Source organism: Schistocerca serialis, chromosome 6 (genome assembly GCF_023864345.2).
Source record: "Schistocerca serialis cubense isolate TAMUIC-IGC-003099 chromosome 6, iqSchSeri2.2, whole genome shotgun sequence".
NCBI lineage: Eukaryota > Metazoa > Arthropoda > Insecta > Orthoptera > Acrididae > Schistocerca > Schistocerca serialis.
The window spans coordinates 485,013,313-485,036,009 of NC_064643.1; the positions used below are offsets into that span (position 1 = coordinate 485,013,313).

The 22,697-nt window shown below is 44.6% G+C and overlaps 1 protein-coding gene and 1 pseudogene across 6 annotated transcripts in view; both read left to right on the forward strand.

The window, feature by feature from the left end:
- The window catches only part of LOC126483732 (hepatocyte nuclear factor 4-gamma), a 220,339-nt gene that overhangs the window by 158,535 nt on the left and 39,107 nt on the right, over positions 1 to 22,697 (forward strand). The window lies entirely within an intron of this gene.
- On the forward strand, positions 14,202 to 14,323 carry LOC126485517 (5S ribosomal RNA; annotated as a pseudogene).

Sequence of the window (22,697 nt, forward strand, 5' to 3'; positions counted from 1 at the left end):
GGTGCATGAATGAATGTCTACGGAGGAATGGCAACCTATTCTTCTTCAAGAGCCGAAATGAGAAAAGGTAGTGACGGTCCGACATCTGAGGTCCAGAGCGAAATCTAATTTATAATTCATCCCAAAATGGTTCCATTGAGTTCAGCTCGGGACTCTGAGTAGACCAGACCATAGCAGGAATGGTCCTGCGTATACACCATTGCCTCGCAGGTGCTGCTTCGACAGTATACAATGTCACTCTGATATATACAGTCGTCTTTTCCGAACTTTTCTTCTACTGAACGCAGTACACAGTGCTGCAAAAGTGTTCGTATCCTTTCGTATTTAGCGTCTTCATAAACTCAGTAAGTTGACGACATGTTAACCGTGGAAAAACACCTCCATACTATAACGCCACCGGCTCCCTGTTTCACTGTTGGCACTAATCGTGACGGCAGGTAATGTTAACCGGGCAGTGTGAAACCTTCCATCTGATTGCCATCATGGCACAGCGTGATTCATCACTCCAAATCATTCATTTCCAGTTATCCACTGTTCAGTGGCGCCGCTGTTTGTACACAAACTAAAGCGTCATGTAGCAGTAGCTACAGAAATGTGTGCCTTATGACCAGGTGCTTGATTCTTGTACCCTATTCTTTTTAACTCCATACGTACTGTCATTGTGCTATCTGGGCTGCAGGTAGCACTTCCGAACTCACGATTGGCTTCTTCCACTGATTTCATACGATCTTTCTACGACCACCCTCCGCAATGATCGACGGTGCCTGTCCGTCATGACGTGAGGTCTGCCTGGCCTTGGTTTAGCTGCTTGCTATTGCTCCTTCGTATTCCCCCATCAGTCACACCAACAATTGCCCTGTGAAACTTCAGAAGGACTGTCACGTCCCTGATGGATTTCTCATTTAGGTGATATCCAATCGCAAATCCGCGTCCGAAATCACTTAGCTCGCCTGAGTGGTCCGTCCTGCTGTCAATGCGTCGCAACTGACAACACAGTGATCCCAACCTCCTTGCACAGTTCCGTGTCTGCGTCTCGTGACATCTAGTGGTCAATACCGCATTACGTAGGGGTGTCAGTATACTTGTGATTAGTGTATTTGGGAGAGCGTCTGCCAAATTTGGGCAGTAGGAGAGAAGCACTGGTAGAATTTGAAGCTCTGAGGGCGAGTCGTGAATCGTGCTGGGATATCAGAGTGGCGCAGAGTACAGCCCGCGAAAGGCAAGGTTTAATTAGTCCTGGCCAGGTGCACAGTTCCAGTCTGCCAGGACATTTCACGTACCAACGTAATTTTTTATATATATATATATATATATATATATATATATATATATATATATATATATAAATCTCTGGAAGATGTGGACAACCATCTATGTGCGAGGCCGAGAAACTGGATGGCAAAATAACTTTACATGGTCCTTTCCGCCGTAATAGGGAGACTGGAAATGTTTGTTCCAGCATTTTATTGACTGACTTGGTATTCTTTGCATGGGCTGTGCATCTCTTTTCTCACGGTCTGCCTACAAAAAAAAATCTTTATCGTATTACATTTGTCAATCTTCCCGTTATCGGATTATTACTCCTCTTGCCGTAGGTGGATTAGATATAAGCCTTCATTTGACTGGCGGAGAATTAATCAAATAGTTTGTAGATAAAATTATCTGTTGTGGTGGACTCTTGCAGGGAGCTGGTAAAACTGTCTAGTTTACAGTGTTACAGTGGACGACAGATGTCTAATATTTGTTACCTGTGTACTACTACCTCCCAATGTTCCTACTACTATTACTCCTACTTTCTGTGTAAATCTGTCCTACACACACACACACACACACACACACACACACACACACACACACACACACACGGGGAACCAGCCCGCATTCGCCGAGGCAGATGGAAAACCGCGGATTCGTGTCGGGGATCGGCACGCCTTCCCTCTCGGGAAGCAGCGCGTTAGACCGCGCAGCTAGGCAGGCGGGCCATTTTCATTATACTTTCACATAAATTATACCATTAGTAATTTCAATCGACTACGAAGTCATCAGATGATCTGCTTAAAAATATATATATAGGAGAAACTAAATTACAAATGAAACTAGCTACTAGACATAACCATACGTTCTTGGAACACGTTACGTGATAATTCAACTGGAGGTCTGGAGAGACACCATGTAAACATATCCGCGGTGCAACTGTTTAAAGTGGAGGCTACAGCTGACTCTCGGTATATCAAGTTGGTATGTCTTGAATTTCAAATACAAGATAAATAATATTCACAACGTATAATTGATTTTGAGAGAGAAAGCCTTTTCAGATTGAAAACTAGTAAAAAAAGAAAAAAAAGACCTAACTGCTGACGTGGATGAGGTAGTCGTTCACCAGGAACAGGATAGTTGACGCCCACCTGCAGACGCGATCTGCTCCTTGTAAGTGGCGGTCGCGTGTGTACGCCAAAGTACCGCCATGAAAGTTACTATCAGACAATAGCGAGCAGGTAGAAAAAGGAAACCAACACAAAGAGACATCAAAACAGACCAGGCAACACTTACAAAAAGTTTTTATTCTGGAAATATCTCTAAATTTAACAGATGTATTTCAAATAAGTAAAAATTTCAAGCTGTCGGGAGGATTCAAACTCATCCTTCAGGGACATAATGACAGATATCAAGATGTCCTTGATATTTGCATTTTTTAAAATAACTAAAATTCTGTTCATTTGCGAGTTAATATTTTAACGTATTCCAGTCCTATAATTATGACTTGGTAATAAGTCCGAAACTGGTAATGATAACTGTTGAGTGACATGAGGCTGAAATATTTAACGAGAAAAATTAAAAGATGGTCACTGTGTTTCTTAAAGGCTGTATGCTTGTTCTCCTGGAAATAGGTTAGGTTCCTGAGAGCAGAAACTTTTCATTAATATTAGAAATGAAACTGATGTCATTTCACAGGGAAGGAAAACTTAAGGCTTACGTTTCATCGAAAAACCCGGGTGGAAGCAGTAGTTCCGCCGGTTGTGTTCCTTTTGAAGGACTGATTAAAAGAAACTGCGGGTGAGATGAGGTACGTGAGAGATTTGGTAGGCGCATATTCCGAACGAGAGTCCAACCTCAGTTACTGCTTCGCCACGGTTGGACTTTCTTTTGCAGGTTTTGTTTATCGCTGTTTATTAATCTCTGGCGAGAATGGTTTAATAAACTAAAGTGAATTGGTGATTGTTAAATTCGTTACCCGTCAGTATGCGAAACATTCAGGAAAAAAAAATTAAACCAAGTAGTAGTTAACAACTAGAACGTCATTGTTTCAACACTAATCCATTGATTGATTACTTGTACACAAGGGACTAACTCAAAACTATTCCGAATGCGAAAGTCAAAGGAGACAGTTCTACATCTAGACAAAAATCGAAGACGGTATCAAAATCGTCAATGTAGGCTGTACCACTCACCTTTTCTACATTTAAGTGTGGAATTGTACTTTCATTACATCGTAAGAATCATTTCTAGTTACTGCCCTCAATATCATGAGGAACAAGTCAGAAGAACAAATCGATCAGAGGATCAAAGTTAGCTATCAATGGAGTTACTTAAACGTCCCCTGATATCCAGGATGTTGAGACGTAACAGCCCACTGAAACCGATTGAAAAACATTTTTCGACCATAAACAGAAATTTCTGACGTAAATACTATAGGGGTGTAGGTAAACATGAACTTGTGGGATGGATATAAAGAAGCCAGTTACTACATAATAATTGTATTGAAGGGTGTAGGTCCTGTAATTGGTAGGAATATTCTCCGAAGCATGAATCTTCTGTAATCAATAAAAATAATCAATGTATTGTTACCCCTCGATACCTAAGCGTTTGTAGACGCTTAAGTTATTACACACGCTAAAATTCACTCGTATGTTTTATATGTAAGAGTCAGTATAATTAATGAAATGTTGAGCTAATTCTGAGAGATGAGTTTTCTTTGTTATTTCATTGAAAACCACTTACAACAATACAGTGCATTGTTAAAGAACATTATATATATATACACTCCTGGAAATGGAAAAAAGAACACATTGACACCGGTGTGTCAGACCCACCATACTTGCTCCGGACACTGCGAGAGGGCTGTACAAGCAATGATCACACGCACGGCACAGCGGACACACCAGAAACCGCGGTGTTGGCCGTCGAATGGCGCTAGCTGCGCAGCATTTGTGCACCGCCGCCGTCAGTGTCAGCCAGTTTGCCGTGGCATACGGAGCTCCATCGCAGTCTTTAACACTGTGGTAGCATGCCGCGACAGCGTGGACGTGAACCGTATGTGCAGTTGACGGACTTTGAGCGAGGGCGTATAGTGGGCATGCGGGAGGCCGTGTGGACGTACCGCCGAATTGCTCAACACGTGGAGCGTGAGGTCTCCACAGTACATCGATGTTGTCCGCCAGTGGTCGGCGGAAGGTGCACGTGCCCGTCGACCTGGGACCGGACCGCAGCGACGCACGGATGCACGCCAAGACCATAGGATCCTACGCAGTGCCGTAGGGGACCGCACCGCCACTTCCCAGCAAATTAGGGACACTGTTGCTCCTGGGGTATCGGCGAGGACCATTCGCAACCGTCTCCATGAAGCTGGGCTACGGTCCCGCACACCGTTAGGCCGCCTTCCGCTCACGCCCCAACATCGTGCAGCCCGCCTCCAGCGGTGTCGCGACAGGCGTGAATGGAGGGACGAATGGAGACGTGTCGTCTTCAGCGATGAGAGTCGCTTCTGCCTTGGTGCCAATGATGGTCGTATGCGTGTTTGGCGCCGTGCAGGTGAGCGCCACAATCAGGACTGCATACGACCGAGGCACACAGGGCCAACACCCGGCATCATGGTGTGGGGAGCGATCTCCTACACTGGCCGTACACCACTGGTGATCGTCGAGGGGACACTGAATAGTGTACGGTACATCCAAACCGTCATCGAACCCATCGTTCTACCATTCCTAGACCGGCAAGGGAACTTGCTGTTCCAACAGGACAATGCACGTCCGCATGTATCCCGTGCCACCCAACGTGCTCTAGAAGGTGTAAGTCAACTACCCTGGCCAGCAAGATCTCCGGATCTGTCCCCCATTGAGCATGTTTGGGACTGGATGAAGCGTCGTCTCACGCGGTCTGCACGTCCAGCACGAACGCTGGTCCAACTGAGGCGCCAGGTGGAAATGGCATGGCAAGCCGTTCCACAGGACTACATCCAGCATCTCTACGATCGTCTCCATGGGAGAATAGCAGCCTGCATTGCTGCGAAAGGTGGATATACACTGTACTAGTGCCGACATTGTGCATGCTCTGTTGCCTGTGTCTATGTGCCTGTGGTTCTGTCAGTGTGATCATGTGATGTATCTGACCCCAGGAATGTGTCAATAAAGTTTCCCCTTCCTGGGACAATGAATTCACGGTGTTCTTATTTCAATTTCCAGGAGTGTATATAGTGCCAGCCATGTTGGAATAGTAGCGCAGTACTTTGTTATTTTGGATGGAAAGCATATAGCTTGTTCAGCAAGATTCATTTTCAGTATTGTAAGTATGTTAGAAATTGGGTTTTTATAAAGAAGGTTGGATTTTTCAAAATTACCGTAAACAATATTCTGAAACTTAATACTTGATTATTCATTTGACTTCGGTCTATTTACAGTTGTTGTCTACGAATCCAGGACTATGGCTGTGACAGATAATATGGATGAGTACAAACCCCGATTTTAATTTTAACTAGAAACAAGAAACGTTGCAATGTTATACACAGAGCACTAGGTAACGGAGACAGTAATGTGATGGGAAAGTGCCTGCAATCTTTTTAAAAGCTTGCATCGTAACATTGGACTGAAGTGGCCAGAGAAATCACAGAAAACCTGTATCAGGATGGCTAGGAGGATTTTAAGGCTCTGCTCTACCCGAATAGTTTCATTGTGTTTATTGCGTGTGAATTCTCGCTCACTTTTGGCTGTCGATTCCTGCGCAGTATCAGCTGCCTCACCTCGCATGTCGAAAACAGAACAGATAAAGTACGTAATGGCAGATGCTTGACAGTGTAGATGAAACCGCGCGGACACCGGTAGCCAACCTGTTGAGCTGGCCGTGCTAATCAAACCACAGCCGGCGGAAGGCAAAGTGGCAGCGGCGTCGCTTCCCCATCAGGAAGTGACGTGAACGCGGTGGGCTTCTAGAGAAGCCCTCGCTGCCAAGCTGATGCAAGCGTTCTGCATAATCTGTTATGCGCAAGCGTCCTTCCCTTACGGCCTGAGCATGCTTCCGCTCTTTGCTTCTACGTCTTGCAGAATATCTGGTCCCTACCGAGCGATTGCTACAGGTGATAAAATTAATTTCCGTTGGTCCGCTTCAGCAAGAGGTGTGTCATTAATTTCTACCTGCGGCAATACTTTGCATATACGTGAAGGAACAAAATTGCACCGCAGTATGGAGTAAATGTTCAACTGTAGGTCACCCTCTAAAACTGCCCCGTGAGCGTGTTTATACACTTGAGCAAGGCAAGGCCATAGTGCGACAAATATCACCATGTGTAGTGGGAGCACTGTGGCACTCTTCGTGTTTGGTGACAGTTTACTTTTATTTCAAAGAATATGTGGGAAAGTATGTAAGGAAGAGAATAATTGAGAAACGTTACCAGGTTCTTGGAAAGCCACTCCAGTGCGTCAGTTCAGAGTTAAGATACTAATTTCTCTGCTGTGATTCATCCAAGGATTGTCCGCAGCTCGTGGTCTCGCGGTCGCGTTCTCGCTTCCCGAGCACGGGATCCCGGGTTCGATTCCCGGCGGGGTCAGGGATTTTCACCTGCTTCGAGATGACTGGGTGTTTGTGTTGTCCTCATCATTTCATACTCATTCATGAATGTGGCGAGATTGGACTGAGCAAAGGTTGGAAATTCGTGCGGACGCTGATAACCGCGCGGTCGTCGTCATCGTCATCATCATCATCATCCAAGGCTTACAATCGTGACATGTACACGTCCTGGATATACAGCATGCTGAAGTACAGTTCCTGTGCTTGTCTGTAGTAAAATATGGAGTCAGGAAGAGCTGTTGCGGAAAAGACAATTCAAGTAGAATAGAGACATATGATTTACAGTAGGTTTGCTACTACCTTAACTTTAGTCTATTATGCGGTATGTTCAGAACGGCCTAAGTTTGGGGCTTATTAAGTTCTAAAAGGTTCTAGAGCTGGTGGAACAATGACGTCACTCAGGAGTGGGATGCGCGGCTATTCTTAACTCTATCGTACGCTGATGATTAAAAGCATACTTCGCGCATCATTGACTAGACGACTGGGGACTGTTGGGAGGACATAACACTGCTTTTAGATTTAGTCGAATAATCGTGTCCAGATCTCATCTCATGAGTTTCTGAGATCACGAAAACCTAAAAGTTTGCACGACAGGGCCTACACATCTGGAAAAGAGGAATAGGTGGCTGAAGTTTTAATTACTGCTTACAAAGAAAATGCAGTTTGCTCCTGAGTTTATAAACTCACTCTCTGATCTAAAATTGCGAATCGTTGTGCTACAAAGGCGATGTTCACAGCAAGTGGGGCACGCTTGTTTAGCTGAGTGGTAACGTGCTTGCCTCCTGTGAAGCGAGTCCGACCGGGGTGGAGTTGTCTCCGCTCGTGGTCTGGGCGTTTTCTTGTATTCGTCATCATATCATCCTCGTCACCGGCATGCAAGTCGCCCAATATGGCGTCGATTGAAATAAGACTTCCACTCGGCGGCCGAACTTCCCCGGATGGTGCCTCCCGACCAACAATGCCATACTTTTTCTTTTCTTTTTTCTTCTTCCAGGGGGGGGGGGGGGGGTTGAAAGTGCTCATTAATCTCTCACATTAATCAAACAGCATCTGGATAAAGTAACTTTTCTGACAGTCAGTATCTCATAGTCTGCTTCGAAGGGTGCTTCAGCCCAATAGCTCAAAACATGTATACGTTAAGACCTTACCACTGAAGCTAGGCGTCAGCGTTGCGAGCGGTGCTACCTATACAAGTTAGCTCCTTATGGAAACCATAACTCTAACGAAACAACTGCAAAAACAACATTGGCCGTTGTAAAAACCACTTTACTTACCAACTGCAAAAATTTGCCACCTATATATTAGTGACTGAGGATTAGTATGTTCGCACGGTTTTTTAAAAAGATACGACCGAAATAACTTTTCCGTACGATATATAATTTTGGTACTATAATGGAACATCAAACACTTGACAAACAGCACTTTGTCGATACATTATACTGGGAAAACAGTAAAGAGAAATTTTCTTACTTGGGCAGTTGGAGAGCTGGAATTTGTCGTTTGTGCAGGTGCACAACAGCGAGTTTAAAAGACTGTTAGAATATTATGGTACCGGACTCGTGTTCTGAAGTAAGCTATGGAGCTATCAGCAGCGAAATTCCCACGAATGGAAGTGTCAAAAACTGTTCGTAAATACGCGTGCGTCGTCAGCACACAGTGACCTTTAGACATTAGCGCCCCGCCCTCCTCACTTCAGATCCGCAGTGTCTGGTTCTGAGCACAAGTGTTCTGGTGGGTGTGTTTTGCTGTACGTAATCTTCCATCACTGCTTATCACGCTAACTTCGTCAGCGCGTAGACATTAGCGATAAAAAAAAAGGCTTGCTTCTCACTGTGTTACATAAATGCCTCCTAACATGTCTTTTTCGTGGAACGTTGGCTAGCGAACGTTTCCATTGGCTGTTAGTTTAGGCGGGGTAGTTACTGTGTAGTGGTCTGTCTGTTTCTCGATAGCACTCAGAGCACATTAAATTTGTATTCTTTTCTTTCACATGCGATAACGACACAGTTTGGATCTGCTCGTGAAAGAGTTTCTTCCAATTTAGCCTTTTCTCCTCTGAATGTTTATCGTCTCGATTCAGTAAGATTTTCACATCTAATTCATGAATATCAACAACGCAATGGATAAAATACTTACAATGCAGTCTTCTTAGATACTTCAACGTTGAAGTTTTCTCGTCTGCAGGAGTTGGTGTTGTACGCTGTACAATCAGTCCCACTACTGTTTCTGTTTCACTGCATGTATTCTTCTCCCAAGAAGAAATCTCTTTATGTGATGCGAAATCTTTCTTGCTGTTTGGGACGTACTATAAGTCATAAAACACGGAAACCCCAGACTGATAACGCCAGACTTAGAGAACTCGTCGTCGCTGGTGCACACAGTTAACAAACTGTTCTCTCTATGGCAGGTTTGCAGTGAGACAGCTTGTAGTGTGGGATGTGCTAGAGAACTAAGATGCCTAATGTTAAGAATAAAGCTGTGAAAAAATAAATTATTTGAGAGGACTTATCATTACACTAAATAGGATGCCCCAAATCCTCCGGCAATTTTCTTGTTCCTTAATACTTAGGTACAGAAATCGAATTATCGCGTTTCGGACCATCTTATGGAAGTGAATAGACCTATAAGTTACCACCTGCATTTGCAGAACAGCGCAGGCACCCTCCCTGGTCTCCGTCACAAGTAAAAGCGAAGTAGAAGTAACGTGCAGTTAAATACACTCCTGGAAATGGAAAAAAGAACACATTGACACCGGTGTGTCAGACCCACCATACTTGCTCCGGACACTGCGAGAGGGTTGTACAAGCAATGATCACACGCACGGCACAGCGGACACACCAGGAACCGCGGTGTTGGCCGTCGAATGGCGCTAGCTGCGCAGCATTTGTGCACCGCCGCCGTCAGTGTCAGCCAGTTTTCCGTGGCATACGGAGCTCCATCGCAGTCTTTAACACTGGTAGCATGCCCCGACAGCGTGGACGTGAACCGTATGTGCAGTTGACGGACTTTGAGCGAGGGCGTATAGTGGGCATGCGGGAGGCCGGGTGGACGTACCGCCAAATTGCTCAACACGTGGGGCGTGAGGTCTCCACAGTACATCGATGTTGTCGCCAGTGGTCGGCGGAAGTTGCACGTGCCAGTCGACCAGAGACCGGACCGCAGCGACGCACGGATGCACGCCAAGACCGTAGGATCCTCCGCAGTGCCGTAGGGGACCGCACCGCCACTTACCAGCAAATTAGGGACACTGTTGCTCCTGGGGTATCGGCGAGGACCATTCGCAACCGTCTCCATGAAGCTGGGCTACGGTCCCGCACACCGTTAGGCCGTCTTCCGCTCACGCCCCAACATCGTGCAGCCCGCCTCCAGTGGTGTCGCGACAGGCGTGAATGGAGGGACGAATGGAGACGTGTCGTCTTCAGCGATGAGAGTTGCTTCTGCCTTGGTGCCAATGATGGTCGTATGTGTGTTTGGCGCCGTGCAGGTGAGCGCCACAATCAGGACTGCATACGACCGAGGCACACAGGGCCAACACCCGGCATCATGGTGTGGGGAGCGATCTCCTACACTGGCCGTACACCACTGGTGATCGTCGAGGGGACACTGAATAGTGCACGGTACATCCAAACCGTCATCGAACCCATCGTTCTACCATTCCTAGACCGGCAAGGGAACTTGCTGTTCCAACAGGACAATGCACGTCCGCATGTATCTGGTGCCATCCAACGTGCTCTAGAAGGTGTACGTCAACTACCCTGGCCAGCAAGATATCCGGATCTGTCCCCCATTGAGCATGTTTGGGACTGGATGAAGCGTCGTCTCACGCGGTCTGCACGTCCAGCACGAACGCTGGTCCAACTGAGGCGCCAGGTGGAAATGGCATGCCAAGCCGTTCCACAGGACTACATCCAGCATCTCTACGATCGTCTCCATGGGAGAATAGCAGCCTGCATCGCTGCGAAAGGTGGATATACACTGTACTAGTGCCGACATTGTGCATGCTCTGTTGCCTGTGTCTATGTGCCTGTGGTTCTGTCAGTGTGATCATGTGATGTATCTGACCCCAGGAATGTGTCAATAAAGTTTCCCCTTCTTGGGACAAAGAATTCACGGTGTTCTTATTTCAATTTCCAGGAGTGTATGTCAAAAGAGTAAAACATTGTGCTGAAACACACTTCGCAATCAGAGCGCCCGCCCCCCCCCCCTCTCTCTCTCTCTCTCTCTCTCTCTCTCTCTCTCTCTCTCTCTCTCTCTCTCTCTCTCACACACACACACACAGGGGAAAGCGCGTGATAAAAATTTGTTTTTGTTCGCGTGTATCTTTCGTTGGTAGCAGAAGTCGTAGACTCGAGTGTATCCCCAGAACTGATACATCCTAACAGCGCAAAATAAATCATAGTGATATCGTGTTTTGTAGTTAGATTGCGAGCAAGGAGCAATTAAATGTAGCACTACTGTAGCTGAGTCACAGGTTCTTCAAAGACCGTTTGAACTGTGTACCCGGTGTTCCGAAGGTCAATGTGGATATAATTTGAGAGTTTGGTTTGACAGGAAACAAATTTTGCACTTAAACGAGACACTTATGAAAGGAGAGGCCATTATTCGTCCTAATTCTTGGACAGGACTCCATGTAATTTCACGTTCCCTCAAAACGAAGTGGAACAGTCGTCAACATTCTAGTCATGGAGACATTGTAAAACCCGTCTAGACGGACCTTTTTTTTCCCCTCAGGATGGTGCCAGCTATCGCGTGAAAAACTACTTCAATGTTCAAAGAACTAGGATTACGAATAAGGCGACAAGCAGCCTAATAAGTGATACAAACAATTGGAAGTGCCCTCTGCTGTGCACTGCCTAGTGATCTGCACAGATGCAGTGTGACAAGAGAGAAGTAAGGCCGCTAGAGTTACATACGACATCCGACAAGTCTATCAGTCAATGCCAAGCCGAATACTTGCTTCTATAGGGGCCGGAGGTGGTCTGACGCGTTATTGAATTTCTCAATTGGTGAATATATATATATATCTCGAATAAATCCTATCCAGTTTTTTAAAAACTGTAATAATTCATTTGCCTGTACGTGTGCATCACATCTATCGATTTCTGTCCCAATCGGATAATTCCTCTGAGTTGCGTAGTTTTTCTTTTTTTTCTTTCTTAATGTATTTACAGGAGAAGATCACCCAAATTTAGATTTAAATGTATGTAAAGCGCATTTGTAACTGTTTTTCCTGCCGGAACCGTTGATGAGTTGATTGGTCTAACAAACGTCGGCGAACAGAAAAAAAATTGAATAGCGACAAATGTTGACATCTTAGAAAGATTTCTATTAGAGTCTTGGGAGCATACTGTTGCTCCCACTCAAGCTGTTTGCCTAGAGCCGTATCGTGCAGGGAACATTGTTTGGACGCGCCGAGGCCTCCTTAGCCGTAAACATCGACGGGCTAATCAGTGCTGGCTGCTGAGTCAACTTAATACAAAGAAGTGACAGTTGTAGGGAGGCCAGTGCTCAGATATTCCTTGTGTGTCATGTGCACTCGGCAGCTACTGTACAGGGTTGCCTGGAACACAGAATCACCTCAGAATTCAGAAGTCATTGCTGTTCTGTTGATACATTTCCTGTAAGTGAAGTCGATATGCAGCGCCCCAGTGCTGTTACTCTGGCGGTTACGTTGGCTTCAAAAAAAGTGTTGGGAACGCCACTGCATTCAATATCAACAGAGCATCACGCATATCAGAATAAACTTCATTCCAGGCTATCGTTGAGCTTCCGTGAATACACGTAATGCAAAAAGAACTTAAGAAACTTATCGGCAAGTATGTCTGTAAAACAGTCTGTTTGAAAAGTACGTACGACTCTTTAGACAGCACACTGAAAGGTTTCATAGACGTTCTTTAATAATTTGTTCTTGGCGATTATACTAAATAATCGAGTGTTCAAGGTTAAAGCGACGTGGATAAAGTTGTATTGCGTGTTTCAGTGAAGCAGAGTGGCTTGAAACTTCAACCCCAGTAAACATAAAGTGTTGTTAGGTGTTAAAGAATTCTTCCAGTTCGTTTCCGGACGGTTAAGGCGTTGCTTGCTTAGTTTAAACGTCGTAGTGCTTTTATTGAAAATGTTGAGTGCTTAGAACGCCCAAAACCTTCTAAGATCGCGGCCACCTTTGACAACGCCGTACCTAACGAGCTTCAGTTGAAGGTACTACAACTCGCTGAAGTTACAAAACTCTTTATCGGCCGTTTCCACCACATTTTACGCCAAGTTTTGAGCATGACAAAGCTTTCAGCTCGTCAAGTGCTGCGTTTGTTAATCACTGATTCAATTGTTTTAGCGTAAATATTGCTCAGACGGTTTTGAGCTTTTAAAAAGTAGTTCCAGTGTGTTCCTCCTGCATTTCTTATCAGCATATGAAACGGGTTCATCCTTACGTGCCAAAGACTGAGTAGTCGAAGCAGTTGGTGACAGCACGCGAAAGCGATCCAAAGTAAGAGAAACCGGTCCTGTCAGAAAGAAACCCGTGGCGACAGCCGTGGTCGTCTCGTCCCCGTGTGCCGCTCGTCCAGTCGCCGCAAGGACCGGGCCATCACTAGTGAGCACGAGACATCACTACTGGACAAACTCAGGGGTACGTTTTACGCTAAACGTCCACGTCTTGGAAAGAAGAAAGTTCCTTGCCATCACGATGAGCTACGCTCACACGTTTCTCATCGTCGTTGCAGTACTGCATGGAATTAGTTGTGAAGTGCTTCCGAAACCGCTAATTTAACTGGATTCAGCCTCCAACGATTACTTTTTACAATAAGAAATATAGCGACCAGCCGCAGACGTCTTTCGGGTTCTCGTCCATCATCCGTTGGCTTTGTGCACTTCTATCTTCACCAGTAAAACCGTTTGTCGATAGCATTTTGTACGCTGCCACTACTCTGTGCAAAATAATTTTAGCTGTGACGTTTTCCGAGATGTATATTTACGTTTAATTAATAACTATGTGTACATACTTTTATTCTAACTTGTCGCTCCTTATGTGTTATACATACTGTGTGTGTTACGCTAGTAAATGTATTGCACCAACTAAAGATGGCTGAAAGCCCGAAATACGTGTTATAAGTAAAGCTGTACAAAATGTTGCTGGTCCGTGTATTTATTCAAGTAATTTAATCAATATCCACAGAGCTTAACCACAATTATCGTGGAAAAATTATTTGTTCTCGAACCTGAATGGCTGGGTGAATGAAGATTAGCATCATGATACGATTGACACACGCTTATTTGGCAGACAAATCGTATTTTGTTGTGTGTCATTAAAAGTTGGAAAGATGTTTGGAATGAATGTATGGATTTACAAGCGCCATTGGAAAAAGAAAGCCAACGGCATTGCCGCAGTGGATACACTGGTTCCCGTCGTCGGACCACCGAAGTTAAACGCTGTAGGGCTTGACTATCACTTGGATGTGTGACCGCCCGGGTGTACCGAGCGCTGTTGGCAAGCTAGGTGCACTCAGCTCTTGTGAACCCAATTCAGAAGCTACTAGATTGAGAAGTAGCGACTCCAGTCACAAAAGCAGACAACGGCAGGGAGAACGGCGTGCTGACAACATGACCCTCCATGTTGACGTCCAATTATGCCTATCTGCTGAGGATCTACATCTACATTTACACTCCGCAAGCCACCCAACGGTGTGTGGCGGAGGGCACTTTACGTGCCACTGTCATTACCTCCCTTTCCTGTTCCAGTCGCGTATGGTTCGCGGGAAGAACGACTGTCTGAATGCCTCCGTGTGCGCTCTAAGCTCTCTAATTTTACATTCGTGATCTCCTCGGGAGGTATAAGTAGGGGGAAGCAAGGATGACACGGCGGTCGGTGGGTACCGTTGGGCCTTCCGAGGCCTGTTTGGACGGAGTTTAAATAAAAATTGGAAAACGAAAGCAAAATGTTTTTTTCACGCTGAGAAATGTTGAGCGTCTCTTGACTGGTGTGGCGTGGCGTGGTGTGATTGACGATTCATGACTGACTACATGGTGTGTCTGACGAACACAGAACGTAGCCTGGATCCTCGGTACATCCAGAATAATTTCCTATGTGAGACATTTTGGAACGGCGTCAGACTAGCCGCGGAAGGACAGTGTAATAAATTATTGTAGGACAGTAGCGGTTTCGGTTTAAATAATCACTATCCACTGCTGATGGTGCGATGTATTGGCCATATGTCGAACACTGGAAACACTAATGCCTTAGAATGTTGCGTACAGATGGAAGCAGCAGTCAGTAGATAGATCAATGTTCCGTAGGATAGTAATTCCACACAATTCACTTTAGGTTTAGACTTATGTTATGACTGCCTTGGTACAACAGTACTTACACCATATTTGAGATTACCCCACGCCAAGTGATTAAGAGCATAAAATACGTCAATAGTTGGTCCAGCAGATGTTCGGCTTTTTGCAAAAAGGTTCCCGTTTCAGCGAAGCATACCGCCGTGTCGACAGAACAAAAAACACCTAGAGCAGAAAATATCGTTTATCAGCTAGTGTACTTTGTGTCTTTTGTGCTGTCTTTACAGATCTCGGAGCAACAGACAGAATTTATGGAGTTGTACAACCCTCAGCGTTCCTGGCTTGCCGTAAGGAGCAGCCCGTATTCTTTAATTACACATCCTGCTTTTTGCTCGCGAGTCACGCCCTCTTGATGGCGACGTGCTGTCGTCATCGTCCAATCGCAGCTAACCTAGTGTGTAGTGTACCAGACATGTATAGAAGTGGCGGTAGTTAGTTTTATTCCATGTTATTGAGTTTTAAACCACGCTTGACGTGGCCTGAACAGCTAGTGGCTTTAATAAAAGGATGCCGCCGCGAAGGAGTTCGGCGTAAGGTCCTGAACCAACTAGATTCTCTTCCGTTCTGTTGCGAATTACAGTATATCCAGCTTGTGGACTGCTTCTTTCTCCATAAGTCGTATATGTTTACATAAACGAAACGTAGACGAGGTGGTAAGAATGCACAACCACACACATGACATACCTACAGAGGCTGTTAAGATACTTTATCACTCGCTGTGGCACCCACAAACAGCAGTCCCGTTTTTTTTTTTTTTTTTTTGGGGGGGGGGGGGGGGAGTAACCTTTCGCAATTTTTAATTGAAACTAATAAAATGTTTAAAACTGAGCAGCATTTTTAAACCATTGTAAATAACATACTGACACGAAGTTTTGTGAATTTTTGAAACGTTTGAAGAGTACGTATTTGTCCTCGGAATTGTATTCAATGAATCTGTTGTAATTCTGCTCCGTTAAACCACATTTTACGTATTACACATATTCTGTGCTTTCGCCTGTTGGTGGTGACTTCTGGCAAGCAAACTGTGAAATTTTGAATACCACATTCATCTGCTGAAACGAGTATCTAACATTAAATGGAGTGCTCGAGTGGAACTCTCCTCAGCTGTCAATAACGGATGTCCTTTCGTAATGTATGTTTTGGAAGGCATATGGGTACTGGTTATACGGCAGAGGTCAGCCAACAGGCTAAAAGGCTATTGCACACTATTACCATGTTGAATATCAAAATTGTGATGCTATTGTGGAATATTTATACGAATGTTTCCATGGACACATCGAAGCTCTTATATCAACGTCTCTTAATTCCGAGAATAAGGTAAAAGGTACACCTTCTGTTATCACTATCGTGAGGATATCTTGCGACAAACGGAACGAATCTAAACCTCCACGATTTTGAAGACATTACTTCGAATCATAGCCGGGCAGAAAATCTAGACTAATGTATGAGGTGAAGTGCACGAGTGTTAAAATCTATTTACGAAATAGCCTCTACGAGAAGCCATTTTCATTCGTAGTCTTTTTGTTCGCGTTGCATAACTGTCACAGAAATGCTTATCCAGCCCATTAGTGCCAAAATGAGTGCGGAAAACCGCCTGTAAGATACAGTGACGTTGAGTAGCTGAACCGACTCCTAATGATTTTGATCGAATCGAGATAACTGTATGACAGTCCTGACATTACTGTGGAGTTACCTCAGTGGGTTAACAAGTTCATTATTTGAAAGGGACGCAAACTACGCGATTTCATTTGAATATTTACCCGTCTATACGGTGGTTTTTCCCTTCATATAGAACGGAGCTAATAAGTCAGGTATGCCGGATATTAACGTGGCAGTTCTAGTTTACTAATCAGACATATCACTCCACCTATTAGTGGACATTAAGCCGGCTTGAACTGTCCTTGAGAAATACCTGAATGTCTGTGAAGGAATGGCAGCCGTCTTCGTCAAGAGCTAATAGCAGAGAAGGCAGTGGTGCTAGACGTCACACATGATCGTAGGTAACGTTCTCCAGGCATTCGCCAAACCCAAACCCTTCTATCGGATTGCCACAGTGCATAGCGTGGTTCATCACTCCAAATCACTCGTTTCCAATCGTCCACTGTCCAGTAGCTTCGTTCTCAAGCGTCGCTTACCATTGACTACAGAAAAGCGTGGCTTAAGAGTAACTGCTCGAACGCTGTCCTATTCTTTTAATTCCATACGCACGGATATTGTGCCTGCTGGACTGCTGATAGCCACTTGGAACTCTCAAGTGATTCGTTCCACTGATCTCATGCTATTTTTTTTAACAACGAACCTCCGCAATGCTCGAAGGTCCCTGCTCGTCTGTACGCGAGGACTACCTTGGCTTGGATTAGCTGTGGCTGTTCATTCACAATTCCATTTCACAATTATATCTGCAGCAGTGTAATTGACGGATTCGTTATTCGGGTGACATCCAGTGACTAGTCGATGTTCGACGGCAGTAACCGACCGGCTCTGCTGTTACGGCTTGCCTAGGGACAACACAATACGCCTCGCCTTCCTTTATATTTGTGAACCCGCCTACGGTGGCATCTAGTGCTTAATTCCACATTACGTTCGGTTACTTATGATCAGATAGTGTACCACCTTTACGACACTACGTCTCAGCGAGCATTTGGCGATGGTAGTTACCAAATGCTCTGTGTACTCCGGTTTACCTTGAGCTGTGCGTAGCTCATTGTTTCGTTATTTGAAAGGAATGAAAAGACTAATCCTGGTCCATCACAGGGTTCGAGTAAAACACGGAAATAGTCAGAAGGGATCAGCAACCCGCACGACCGTGTAGCATTTCTGATTTCGCCGAGTAAGAAACGACTGTAAGAGAGGGAGGCGGGACTTGTTTCTCTCCCTCCGTCCCTCCCCCTTCCGTACGCCCTGCCCCCGCCCCCGCACCACCACTTCGGACGGTCTAAAGGGCTCCACACATGAGCGACGAATCGCAGTGATCCTTCGCATGGGCGACCGATCACTTCGCAAATTGCGCGTGTGTGGGCAAATCGGAGCGATCGGTCGCTGATAGCATGGAAAACCCAGGCAATGTGATGAATCGCATACGATTCGCGCTTGTAATATAACTGCCTGGCTTGTTAGTAGCGATGTTGGTAATACGGCTCTCTATTTATAAAGCGTGGTTGTGTATTTTTGTTTCGTTGGGCTTTGCTCACGCTGAGTAAGAAATTTTATAGTTATCCAGGGTCACGAACCACTCCGAAAAGTGAAGTGGAAGCCGGAGTTGCCATTTATATTAGGAGATAATACAAAATACTTCCTACGATTTTTCAGTGGTTAGCATTTTGAAGCTAATGCTTTAAATGTAGAATTGATAGGAAGTTCATAGCAATAGTCGCGATACAGTGGGCTCCATCTTACGATTTCGAGTTATTCGTGAAATAATTATATGCATTATTAAAGTTTTAACTTCTAAGCAGAATGACATACATACATACGTACTGTAATCTTAAGAGGACATTTTAAATATTCAGGACAAATCTATTACACAGTTATACTAAATTCCCTCGTCATTTCATCTAATCCAACTCTCCTTCGTACAGTATACAATAAAAATTAAGATAATCAGTAGTGCTGCTATTGACAATGACATGGCTATGCTCTCGAACGAGAGAGAGAGAGAGAGAGAGAGAGAGAGAGAGAGAGAGAAGGAATTGAGGGCTAGCAAACGTAAAACGTATTGTACTACTCGAACACTGGAAAGACGTGCACAACCCATTTGACATAAGTGAAAAATGTAATATATTCTGTAAAGTAACCTACAGTTTCCAAAAAAATAATTTCAAAACAAGTTTTCCCATTTACTTTAAATTTGTTTTGCAAGTATTCGTGGGGATTCGAGTCAGCTGCAACTGCTGCTAAACGTAGTTTATTTCCCTTAGCAGAACTTACCGACGTTCATATTACTGACTGATGATTGCTTGACAAATCTGTAATGTGTGGGGTGCCGAGGCGAGCGCTCGTGTGGGACCCTTGTTCTCGTTTACTTACGCTCGTAGGCAGACAGTCACGGTAAAGTCTCCGCAGTATAGATTGGTCGTGTTGATCAGAAATATTTCGAAAATCTAAGTGCGTAGTACCTGTTTGTACTTAAATTAATGAAATAATTTTTTATTAGAAGTTCGCTTGAAGTGTTGTGTGTAAGTAACACAATAATTGCTTTGTTTTTAAGTGCATGTCGCTGAATAGCACGTCCCCCCCCCCCCCCCCCCCCGCCTCCACCCCTCCTTCGCAGTAAATCGGTGCCTTAGGTCCCGCGCGACCTTAAGCCGTCCTGGCGCATGTAGTGGCTGCGGTTATTAGTGACGCAGCAGATCCGAGCGTTTGAGAAGCGGCAGCCGGCAGCGGCGAGCGGTGCGCGGCCGGCGTGCTATCGGCGGAAGCGAGTCTTCAATGACGCGCACGCAGCACAAACTCGGCGCCGCCCGCCTTCCTGCTTCGCGCCAGCAAGTGAAACGAGCAAACTGGCGCCAGCTCCACACTTCGTAAAAAAAAAAGCCGTTTTCACGCGCTTTTTATAGGCTCCTGGACAGAAAAATTACAGAGTTTCGAAGGAATCCGCGTTTCACTTCCGTGGCATGCGTGCTGTCACAGTGGGGAGGGGCATTGTGACAGGAAACTGACCTGCGCGCGTACCCATCTATTAGCGATGTCCTACCGCAAAACATCATCCAACTCACTGTTAGCGTGCAAAGCGGGCGAAGTTGGTAGTTCGGACTGGACATCGGCAGTCTGTGAGCGCTTAGCAAGCTGCAATAGGGTCGCTAGGCCAAGGAATCAGATCAAAAGAAGTTTGATGTGTTTCTCAACAATGATTAGTCATCTTTCTACAATTAAAGTCTGCACTTGATATCTACAGAGTACTTAACATCTTCGAACTACTCATACTTCTAGTCGATTAAGACTGTAGACTACCACGGGCTTGATCTGTTAGAATAAAATAGTTTTGAGAGTTCATCTACATCTGCATGATACTATGCGTGAGCAACTTACAAGTCGGTTCATCGGTAAACGCGGAATATCGTTAGCAAAAATTGTCATACAATTAACCTACACGAATAGTTATGGAAACTGTTGTTTTTTAAATAGAGTAATTGCACCGAAATTATTAACGATATCGATTTCCACCGTTGCATGTTGCGATATTTCAGCAGTAACTGTTAGAAACGTTACTGCTTCCAGAGACGGAAATTACGTACAGGAACCTTTATGGTAAATGCTGTGGGAGAAGGGGCACGGACGGATATTTTTGGCTGAACAAAATATTGTTCCGTCCAGCTCACCTTCCTTTATTGCACATGCTGTCAGCATTCATTTTGTATTTGATACGGGGGGTTGTTTTAGGTTGATAGCTGAGGTATTGTCGAACTTGGTCTGTTACATCGAGCACGCTGAGTGAATTTCGATCGGAGTCCCATACAAGTTTGGGTGAATAACAGAAAAGCGGAGATTATGCAGTGCGAAGCTGCAGAACCACGGGAAGGTTAAAAGAAACCAATGACAGTGCTAAGAATCAATTGTCATCAGTAATTCACAGATGTAATGGAATGTATCACGACGAAATGAGAAGTTACTAAAATAACTGAGGAGAAAATAAGTTCATAGTAAAACTTTACTAAAAGAAGGGATTGATAAATAGGGACCAACGGAAGACATTAAAGAATCTTCATTTTAGTGGAAGGAAGAGAAGGCAAAAAGTTACAGGAGACGACCAAGGCACAATACAGTAAGTAGTTTGAAGCGGATGTGTATATTTTATGAGTTATATAGTTATGAAAAGGCTTGCGGGATATTGTAGCACGCAGAGCTGCATCAAACCAGTATTCGGAATGACGACGACGTTATATACACCAACCCAAAATCGAAGTTTCACTTGCATGGCAATATTGTCCGTAGTTGCTTTGTAATTATTGAAGGTATTTTAATTCCGTCTGTGGAAGTATAAAAAGATGCGAGTTTTTGCCACCAATCACGTTTAATTTAATTGAAATAAAATGTCCTCAGAGGTCTGTAAAAGAACAGTAACAGTAAGTAATCACCATGCTATAAAAATGCACAAAGACAGTAAAATGTAAGATGAGTACCTTTTTAAAATAGAGTCTTTTCCCGTAGTTCAGAATTCAACAGTTTCAGATAAGAGATAAACTAGCGGTTAAGTTGGTAACACTAAACAAAACACACTAATGAATATATAAATATAATAGGCAGAAAGATGAAACACACACACTGTTGGTGCTATAGTTTGGTGTGTTCAAAATGAAAATATGCGAAATTCTGCAAAGCAGTGTGGGATTAGGCTAGAATCAACATTGCTAAACGAAGGAATGACCCAAGAACGCGCAAATAGATGACGTTTCCTGATTAGAGCGAAAATCAGGCATAAAATGCCGTAAGTAAATTAACATATTTTGTAACGAACTGTTTTACGATCTAGAAAGCAAGCCAGTTTATAAGTATCTTTCATTACAGACCACTGATGTTTTTTTTTTCAATGAAACTAAACGCGTTTGTTAAAAAATAAGCATTTTTGTACTTAGAAAGACAGGATTAAAACCGTTTCAATAACAATGAAATGTACACAGTAACTTATGTTGCATTTAAATTTCACTTATTGGAGTTCTTACAGAAATATTAATATTTTTATGCATCAGAAATATGGATTGCGTTTCTCCGTCATTAGGTAATAATACTGTACCAATCTTTTCTGGCGTAAGTTTTATTCTATTTATGTGATTTGTTCATGACACTGCATTTCTTTTGCGTGTTGTAGGCAGGTTTCTTGGGTCTGAAAGTTCCGGGAGAGAAGAATTTTTAAATTAGTTCTTTAACTTTCCTTCTGTTAATGACGTGCTTTCAGTAGGAAACAAGGGACCGTTTTTGACGATCCCTTGCCCTTGTGTACATCTAGCAATCTTTCTATTCTTTCTAAGGAATAGTGGCGGGAGGGAAACTGCGTTAGGGGTCAGGGTCGTAGAGAGAGGAAAAAGAGGATGTTGCGAAAGGGAGAGAAGTGAGCATAAAAACAAAAGCAGGCTAGAGTTATCTGAAAACCCCGCAGTGACGCAAATCTCGTACCGGTGATGCATTGCGCAGGTCAGTAAGGCGGCGTGTACTTTGCCCAGGCTCCGTCAGCTCGATGCGACAGCCGTCGTAGGCCTCACGTGGCGCTGCCGCGCGCCTTCTCAAATCCACCCAGCTGTCTGTCGCATTAACTGATGCGGACCTGCGTGAATCGAATCTCAGGCACCTATAGCTGGGCAGACCTTTAAGCACATCTCTTTCTGACACTCTACTCACCGACGGGAGGAAGATACCACCTGCAACACCGCCCGCCCCTTGCCAGAAAGACAAATCTTGGCAAACCGAATGTGCATCATGCCCCACCAAAAAGACTGACTTACGAAATCAGAGTCAGTGTGAAGAAAGCCAACACATGTGGTGATAGACTGACTGTGACGAAAGTCGTTGGATTGCTCCATATATCGTGTCAG